The sequence below is a fragment of the Andrographis paniculata genome, unplaced genomic scaffold, assembly GCF_009805555.1.
Source record: "Andrographis paniculata isolate CXL003 unplaced genomic scaffold, ASM980555v1 Contig80END, whole genome shotgun sequence".
NCBI lineage: Eukaryota > Viridiplantae > Streptophyta > Magnoliopsida > Lamiales > Acanthaceae > Andrographis > Andrographis paniculata.
This window is the reverse complement of record NW_026137618.1, coordinates 1966110-1975341: the sequence shown is the minus strand read 5'-3', so window position 1 is coordinate 1975341 and position 9232 is coordinate 1966110. Positions and strand designations below refer to the sequence as shown.

Sequence of the window (9232 nt, the reverse complement as noted above, 5' to 3'; positions counted from 1 at the left end):
AACATTCACCATTGCCACTATCATTTCAGCATAAGTGTGGAGCGAGTCATTCGAGCTTATGATGGATGCAATAGATTATGCCGTTGATGTTGTCCTGGGCCATAAAATGGAGTCCAATCTGAATATCATTTATTATGCCATAAGAACGTTGGACATTGCTCAAAAGACTTACACTACTACTGAGAAAGAGCTGTTAGCCATTTTCTTTGCTTTTGAGAAGTTTAGACAATATCTGATCAGGAGCAAGACCATAGTCCATACAAATCCTACAACTAATAAGTTCTTGATGGATAAAAAGAAGACAAAGGCCCGCTTGATCTGTTGGGTTTTTATAGTCCAAAAATTTGACATTGAGATCAAGAATAAAAAAGGGAAAGAAAATTTTGTGGCTGATCACTTAAGCATATTATGACAGCCAGATGACACATCAATAGGTATAAACGAATCTTTTCCTGATGAAAAATGATTCGTTATGCAGGGTAAGGAGCCATGGTTCGTTGACCTGGCTAATTTTCTGGCCACTGGCCAATTTTCAGCTCATACTGGTCAGAGGAAAAAGAAACGTCCTCTTACTTTGGCAAATGGCTATTTTTTGGATGAGCCATACTTTTCAACATATGCTTAAATGGGATAATAAGACGTTGTGTTGATGAATCAGAAATCTCACTGATCTTGGATGAGTCTCAAGATCCTATGTAGGAGGGCATTTTGCTGGCCAACGAACAACTACAAAATTTTTGTAGTCAAACTTTTATTGGTCAACCCTACAGAAAGATGTTGATGCCTTTTCCAAAGCTTACGACAAGTGTCAAAGATTAGCTTCTATCTCGAAGATGAAAGAGATGCCTCATATTGGAATTTTTTGTTGATATATTTGATGTTTCGGGAATATATTTCTTGGGACAATTTTTGAACTCCAATAGAAAGCTATATAATTCTAGTGGTTTTGGATTATGTGAGCAAGTGGGTCGAAACACAAGCACTCGTATGAATGATGCCCTTTAGTTATCCGCTTCCTAAAATAAAATTTTCTTTCGAGGTTTGGGGTCCCTAGGACTATTATGAACGATGAAAGCACCCATTTTGTGAATAAGGCACGGCAGGCCTGCCTCAAATAGTATGGTGTCCTCCAACACATAACTAATTCCTATCATTCACAAGCAAGCAACTAAGTGGAGGTTTCAAACAGAGAAATCAAGCATATCCTCCATACCACAATCAACAAAAGTCATAAGAATTGGGATGAGAAACTAGATGATGCACTGTGAGCATATAGAACAACCTTTAAGATGCCAATTGGGATGTCCCCTTATCGGCTTGTCTATGGAAAAACTTGACATCTACTGTTGGAACTCAAGCATCGCGCGTACTGGGCTATTAAGTATTTGAATTTTAATCTTTTTCCAACCCAGGAAAAATGTGCCGCTTGTTTATTGGACATAACCGAGTTCCGTTATCTTGCATATAAAAATGCTAAATTATACAAGGAAAATGCTAAATTCTATCATGACAGGAAGCTGAAGAAGAAATAATTCATTGGGGGTTCACAGATCTTACTATATGATTCTAGGCTTCACTTATTCCCATGGAAATTGAAATTTCGGTGGACTGGGCTGTATATAGTCAGACAAGTTCTATCAAAAGGAATCAGCGATGTGGACTCTTCAAGGGAAAAGGATTCTTTCCTTGTCAGTGAAGCGAGGTTGAAACCTTATATTGAAGGACATGTTTTGCAACAAGAGGAAACATAAATCAATATGATAGGAATTCAGTCGCTTGCTCCAGGATCAAAGTTAAGAATTGCTTAACCTTATATCCTCCCCCAAAGTTTACTGCTTTCTTTACTTCAATTCAGTATTTTTTCGCTTTGATAGAATAACTTACAGCTTTTGTAGTTTATATTCCTGCTTGCGTAGATAAATTATTGTTTTCTCAGTTAGACCCATCGCTTGCCAATAATGGCTTTACCACTTACATAGATTAGTTAGTTCTGTAGAATTATGCACAAGTCCCGTTTGTCAGTGGGCACCTTACCGCTTTTCTGTAGGACTTAGCATAATGAGATTAGTATAGTTTATCGCTTTATTAGGATTAGTTTACTTGTTTTTCTATAGATTAGTTTGTTGCTTTTATTAGATAAAATTTAATTGCTTTAATAGATTAGAATTTACTACTTTATTCTCGCTTTTGTAGAATAACTTAGTTAGAATTTTAATCCTATAAGTCTGAGTCTCACCCAAGGCATCCTTCAGTCCCGCTTGTCTCATTTATACATGTTGGAGGAGCATTGTTCGCTCATCCAGTACCGCTTGTCCCATCGCTTTTCTGGTCATACTTAGAGTTTTTAGGGGTCTGTCTTTACCCACTCGCCTCGCCTAAATAACCCACCCTTATACCTTTATAATAATATAATAATAATAATGTGATTGGACTGTCAAACTAGTGGCCAAGCCACTCATCGGTTCACAAGTCCATCCACAAACAAGCACCTATCCTCTATAAATACCCCCACTCAATCATTCCTAAAATTACCCTAGCAATAATTTCCTCAACAAGCTTTAGAAACAACCATTTATTCGCGTCTCTAAAAATTACCCTACAAGTAACTTCCTCATAGAGGATGAGGCAAAAATAAGATTAATGGGGAGGTTGCAGCAATATGTCCACTCTTATCGATGATAGTCATGTTTTTGCTATGATTAAACTTAAGACTTTTTTGATTTTTCAACAATGAGACCATTTTCACTTCCTTTTTTAGTCTCTTTCTATTATTATTTTATTGTTTCCAGTTAACAACAATTACTTACATTTTTTATTTTCTTGCATTGCTTCTAATTTTTTTTCTTTTTTTAGATAATTCATTGATTCTCCATTCTCTTCTTTGATATCCCTGTCGTATATATTGACAAATTAATGACACAATCAATCAATTTTATATATTTAAACCATGAATTATATATCACACGATGCGAAACAAAAATAAGATCGCATAATTATTTTCTAGGTTTTTGAAAACCTCTAACTCTCTTGCTTGTGCGCATAGAATGTATAAAGTCAAAAATCAGCTTTCATAGGGAATGTATAGTAAGAATTTCTTAGATGAGAAATTGCTCCAAATACAAAAATGAAAAAAGTTATACCATTGAGAACGTTTGTAGAATGGTTTTGATGGAACTAAAATTTTCGATTCTTGAGGCTTCGAGCCTTTTCGATATATAACGCACCCTAAAATCAAATAATGTGATCGGGTCCCAAGAGCACATCACAAAACCTGTCTGTCGTCAGATTGTAGACGCCTTTATCGATAGAGTATTTGAGTTTTGGTTAACTTGATTAATTGAATTTATGTAGAAGTTGTTCAAATCTACTAAAAATGAGCAATAATAATAAACTAACTTCAAATTAACAAGAAGTAAATAAATTTGAAATCAACTTAAGAAATTCTGTGGATGAATCTAAAAATATAACTCTTGTTTTTATGACTCGTGCACTGTTTGTGTGGTATGTGTTTGTCCTAGTAGATATGCCCTTACAAGTATGGATTCCATCCACTTCCCACATTATAGGAGGTTAGTTACTTATTCTTTCCGCCTATGTCTTCGTATGGTTTTCCTATGTCTTATTGCCCTTTTACTGGACCAAACTTGAGCTCTTATGGCCGTGGTGTGCCTTCTTCAGATCCATCATGGCCCATGGATAGGGCGTTTGTTACCTAGAGGCTTAGCAGTCGAATGCTCTTACTATGATGATTCCTAAGCCTCATCCTTTGGAGCCCTTTACTCTTCTAGAAAAAGGCTTTAGGCCCGGAACCCAACATGTTTCAAAATTTTCATACATCTATAACTAAAGAATAAAGTGAGTGGACTTGCAAACATTATATCCAAATTTTTAGCATGGAAACTCCATGGCTTAATGCTTCATCTATTCATTCTGGATAACAATATTTATGCATGATAAGTCATGCAATATCTATTAAATTAAATATTGAAAATGCTATTCCTAGCCATCCTCTGTTATTTTATCTTCTCTCCTCACCTAAATTATCACTTAATATAGCTAAATTATTACTTAATATGAGGACAAAGATGAGCTGGATAAGGCGATGTTGCAGAAGCACATTGCTTACCCACGATAGTAATGTTTTGGTTATGATCAAAGTTGATACTCTTCTTATTTAACAACAAGGTGCCCATCTTGAGCTTATGTTTTACTCTTTTTCCATTCTTATTAATATTGTTGCCACTTAACAACACTTTTCGTACATTTTCTATCTTCTTGCATCACTTCTAATTTTTCTTTGTTTAGATATTTCTCCTATTCTCCATTCTCCTTGTTGATATCCCTATAGATACATATTGATAAGCTAAAAGTCCCCACCAATTAATAATATATATAGATCAAAGATTATATATCACATAATATGAAACAAAAATAAGCTTGAAAATTTTTAGTTCATATTTTTATAAATTCAAAACTATGTAGCTTGCGTGCAAACCATGCACAAAGTGAAACGAAAACAAGCATTCTCGGGAACTATTACATTAGGCAATTCCTAGATTACAAATTCTTCAGAAAACAACAAAATAAATTGATACCAATGACCCATTATTTCTGAAATGTCTTCAAATTTTTGCATACATATTTAACTAAAGAATAATATGAGTAGGCAGGTGAAAATCATATCCAAATTTATAAGATTGAATTTTCATAGCATCGACCTGTGCTTCATTCAGCACAAATACATATGCATGTTGTATCATTTAAATCTCAAATTCAAAATTAAATATGCAAAGTTACAAATTCTAGTCTTGGTCATCTTCTGTTATTTCTCTCTTTCTCTTCTCTTCTCACCCAAATTATCCCATAGGATGATAGTGAAAACAAGGAGACGGAGGATGTTGCAGCAGCGCGTCAAATCTTATTGATGATAGTTTTGTTTTCATTTCAATCAAACTTGATGCACTTTTTACTTTTTAGCAATGTGGACGTTTCATGCTTTCCTCTAACTCTTTGATTGGCAGAAAGTTCACTTCTTTTACAATGGACTAACCGAGCAATAGAGAAATTTACTTGAGGTTGCCGTTGTTGACTCATTCCTATTTGATGGATCTACACGAGCAAAGGAAATCATCGACAAGAAGATATAAAACATGCAGAAACTTTCTCGAAAAAAGGCTGCTCAGGAAAGGGTAAGAGTCTATATGTGCTTGACAAAGAAATGGTCGTGAAGTCTAAGCTAGATACATTGATAAAGGAAGCAACTTGTTGAAAAAGAGAAAAGATGTGCCATCTTGTTGTGAATTCTATGGCTCTTATCAGACAACAAGTTGTCATTTATTAAAAGGAAATATGCAAGAGACAATGCAATGTGAAAGGGTTGAACAACAAATTGGGGATGATATAAGTTATATTAGAAGTCAACCAAGGAATTTGATGGTGCTTCATCCTCATACTTACAGCCTCAACTGCCACACTTTCAGGCGAATTCATACTACCAAAATAACCAACAATACGAAAATCATCACCAACCACAATATAACAAAAACCGTAACCAAACCACTTACCAACAACCACAACAAATTCAAATCGACCATATCAATATAAAAAATAGCAAGGTGAAAGAGAACAAGATGATTTGAGTTTGAAGAACTTAGTGTTGGCATAACAACAATCCATTCACCAACTACAAACTTCAATGCGAAATCTGAAGGTGCAAGTATAGTAGATAGCTCGCGATACTTTGCAGAGACAGTATGGGACATTGCCGAGTATGCCTAATTCGAATCCAAAAGAGAATTGTAAAGCACTAACTTTAAGGAATAAAAAGAAATGCATTTTTCCCTACCTGAATATGAAAGAATTTAGATATTTTTTTGCAAGATCTAAGAATAAAGGAGAAAAAAAAGGATTTTAATAAAGGTGAGAGGGTTGGAAAGTCAACGGAGGATGACAATGATGAAGTGCGAATAAAAAAAACAAGGAAAAGACATGGAATAAATGAAAATGATATGAATTCAGGGCATATCAAACACGTGTTCCATATCCAAGTCGCCTTAAAACAGGACAAAATGTTAAGATTTTTCTAAATTTCTTTAAATTTTTAAGAAGGTGCTCATTGATATACTTTGTTTATGATGCTTTTTCATCGATACCTAAATATCCCAATATTTTTAAGAAGAATTTTTCAAATAAAATGTTGATCGATGATGGCAAATGGGTGGCACTAACATGAGGGTGTAGGTGCTGTTTTACAAAGGAAATTATCCATCAAGCAAATAGAGACAAGGAGCTACACCATTTCTTGTGTTATTGCCACTCGTGAATTTCTTGGTGAAAATAATAGTTTACCTATAATTGTCGATGCTTCTTTAAATGCACATGAATTAAGTGCACTAATGGATGTTTTGAGAAAGTATGTGAAGGCCATAGGTTGAACAATCTATAACTAAAAGGGACTGATTCCATTGCTGTGCACTCAGCATATTTACATTGAAGACAACTACAAGCCCATTTGGCAACCACAAAAAATATTAAATCCTCATTTGCAAAATGTTGCAAACATGAAACTAATCAAACTGCTTGTGCAGATATCATATATCTAATTTCTGATAGTGAATGGATAAGTCCCGCACAAGTAGTTCTAAAAAAAGATGTGATGATAGTAATTCAGAATGAGGATGGTGATCTTGTGCCGGCTAGTGACGGGCTAGAGATTGTGCATAGACTATCGGTGGTACCATTGAATGAAAAAAATGAGGAAAGACTATTTTCTACTTCAATTCATTAACCAGGCGTTGGAACATCTAGCAGGCTACTTTACCACCCGAGGACTAAGATAATACCATCTTAACTTGCCCATATCCCATAAATAGTCTAAACTCTATAGGAACGATAATTAATTTTAGTTCAAATTGTTTGGATGGTACATTTACATATAAGAATATGCCTTTTTGTTTCTGCAATGCATCGGCTAATTTTCAGTGTTATATGATGTCAATATTTTCAAACCTTATTGAGTTATGTATTGAAGTATTTATGGATGATTTTCTCTTTTTGGGTCTGATGTTGAGAAATATGTAGACAATTTAGACAAGGTGCTACTTTGGTGTGAAGAATCTAACCTTGTCCTCAATTGGGAAAAATGTCGCTTTATGGTGACTAAGGGGATTGTATTAGGCCATAAATTTTCCAAAAACGGCATATAGGTAGACCCAACCAAGGTTGAGGTTATTGAGAAACTGCCACCACCGAAGTATGTTAGAGCTTTGCTGAGTTTTTTTGTACACGCCCACTTCTATAGGTGGTTTTTTAAGGATTATTCGAAAATAGTTCTTTTTTTTTTCTTTTAAATTACTTTATAAATGTGCCATTTTTTTTTTCAACTAAATTTATTCAAGTGTTCAATAAGTTGTAAGAGGCTTTAATTACAACTACTGTAATGCAACCCCAAATTGGAGTTTACCATTTGAAATCATGTTTGATGCAAGTCACTTAGTGCTAGACCAATGTTTGGGCATTATAAAGAAAAGAAATTGAATGCTATTTATTATTCCAATCAAACACTTAATCAAGCCAAAAGAAATGACATGGTAACTGAGAAGGAACTCTTTTCTATTGTTTATGCATTCCAAAATTTTCGACCTTATTTAATTGGGTCGAAAATAACTTGAAAACGGAAACCTTATATTTGGAGCTTGAATTTCTACAGCCTTGAATGGTTGTTTACAATTAGGGCACTCTAGAACTCTATTAAAATAAACTCTATAGTACTCATACTGTATGTTACACGTATGACATGATGTCCAGAACGTGTCTTGTGTAGGCGAAATACAACTTGAACCCGACTCTTCTGTGGTGGCAGCATTCTGAAATTGAATAGGATGTTGTGAAGATGGTTTTGTATTATTTGATTTGTTGGCATCTCCATTAGACTTCATTTTCGGATACTACAAGGAAAAAAAATAAATGATTAAAACATACACAGTAACCACATATATTAGTGAAGTATGAGAAATTATGTCATTAAAAATGTAATTTATAATTTTAAAAAATCACCTTGTAACTGTAATATTGCATTGAAACCCAATGCCTGCAACATGAGTGAACCCTTTAATTGAAATATTTCTACAACAAAAATGGACATATGAAAATTCATTCTCTCAAACTGATCTAAAGCTCATTGTATGCAACTAAATTGCAGTATTCAATTTAGGACAAGTTTATGTAATAAAAGAATATGACAACATATATGAATTTCTCCATTGTTTTTTACTTTTTTGTAATAACAATATTAATTACCAAAATAAAATAGCATTTTCTTCAAATTATGTAAAAAGTGTATTTGTTCATAGTTTTAATCCAGTAAAAGTTCATTAAACTCAATCAGTGTCTAAATAATAAAATAAAAGTAAATAGATTTTGTAAAACTTGTTTGAACAAATAACTTGATTTTACTGTAAAAAACAATTGAAATCGAGCAAGAACATACATAACAAAATAAAAATAAAATATTCATTCAAAAACTTAAAACACTTTGATTTAACAAAGTGTATAGAGTCTCAACCTCTTCTACACCCACCTACAAACAATTCGAACACAAAATCACAAGAACTGACTCCAAAAGATGCGACCAAACAACTTGCTAGCCCCTACACTCTCACAATAACCAATCTACAACACATTCGAAGACTAAACCTCAAGTTTGTTCAATTTACAGTGGACAAGAACATACCACTTGCAACATCCCTCAAAGGACACTCAAAATGCAAACAACAAAGAAGACATGGTTACGTTAGTTCACTTGTCACAGGGAAAGAAGATTTTCGGATCTCAAACTTTGAAAAACACAAAAGTTAAGAGTTGAAAGATGAAACTTACCCTACCAAAAGGATTAGCGAAGAAGAACGAAACAAAGGAACAACTCGACCGCTCAAGAGAAAAAAGTGAGAGATGAGAGAGAGTAAATAATAATGGGAATAGCGGCAACACATATATATATCTATATTCGATCGGAATCAAAGGCTCACAACAAAACCCTCCATCAGACGGCTGAGGATTAATCTTGCCAGTGGATCGAGCTAAACGAGTTAGGCCGAAAAAATGGACTCGGTTTTTACATTGGGCTTTGGTTCAACTTTTGCGTCAACTTAATCTTGGGCCAACATTCAACAATTTTCTAACTAATTTTGGTCACACTGTTTTATTTAGTGTTTAATGTCATCATCGTCAAAAA

At 34.1% G+C, this 9232-nt stretch overlaps 1 long non-coding RNA gene across 2 annotated transcripts; it reads right to left on the bottom strand.

Annotated features, from left to right (window-relative positions):
• Positions 1 to 7541: 7541 nt before the first annotated feature.
• LOC127241064 (uncharacterized) lies at positions 7542 to 8961 on the bottom strand. 2 transcript variants are annotated; one of them, XR_007836442.1, is made up of 3 exons: positions 8878 to 8961; positions 8056 to 8124; positions 7542 to 7946 (listed from the first exon to the last, which is right to left on the bottom strand). It is a non-coding gene; the product is annotated as an uncharacterized LOC127241064 (long non-coding RNA). The 2 variants fall into 2 exon arrangements; XR_007836443.1 differs by having other exon boundaries at positions 8056 to 8089.
• Positions 8962 to 9232: the final 271 nt, after the last annotated feature.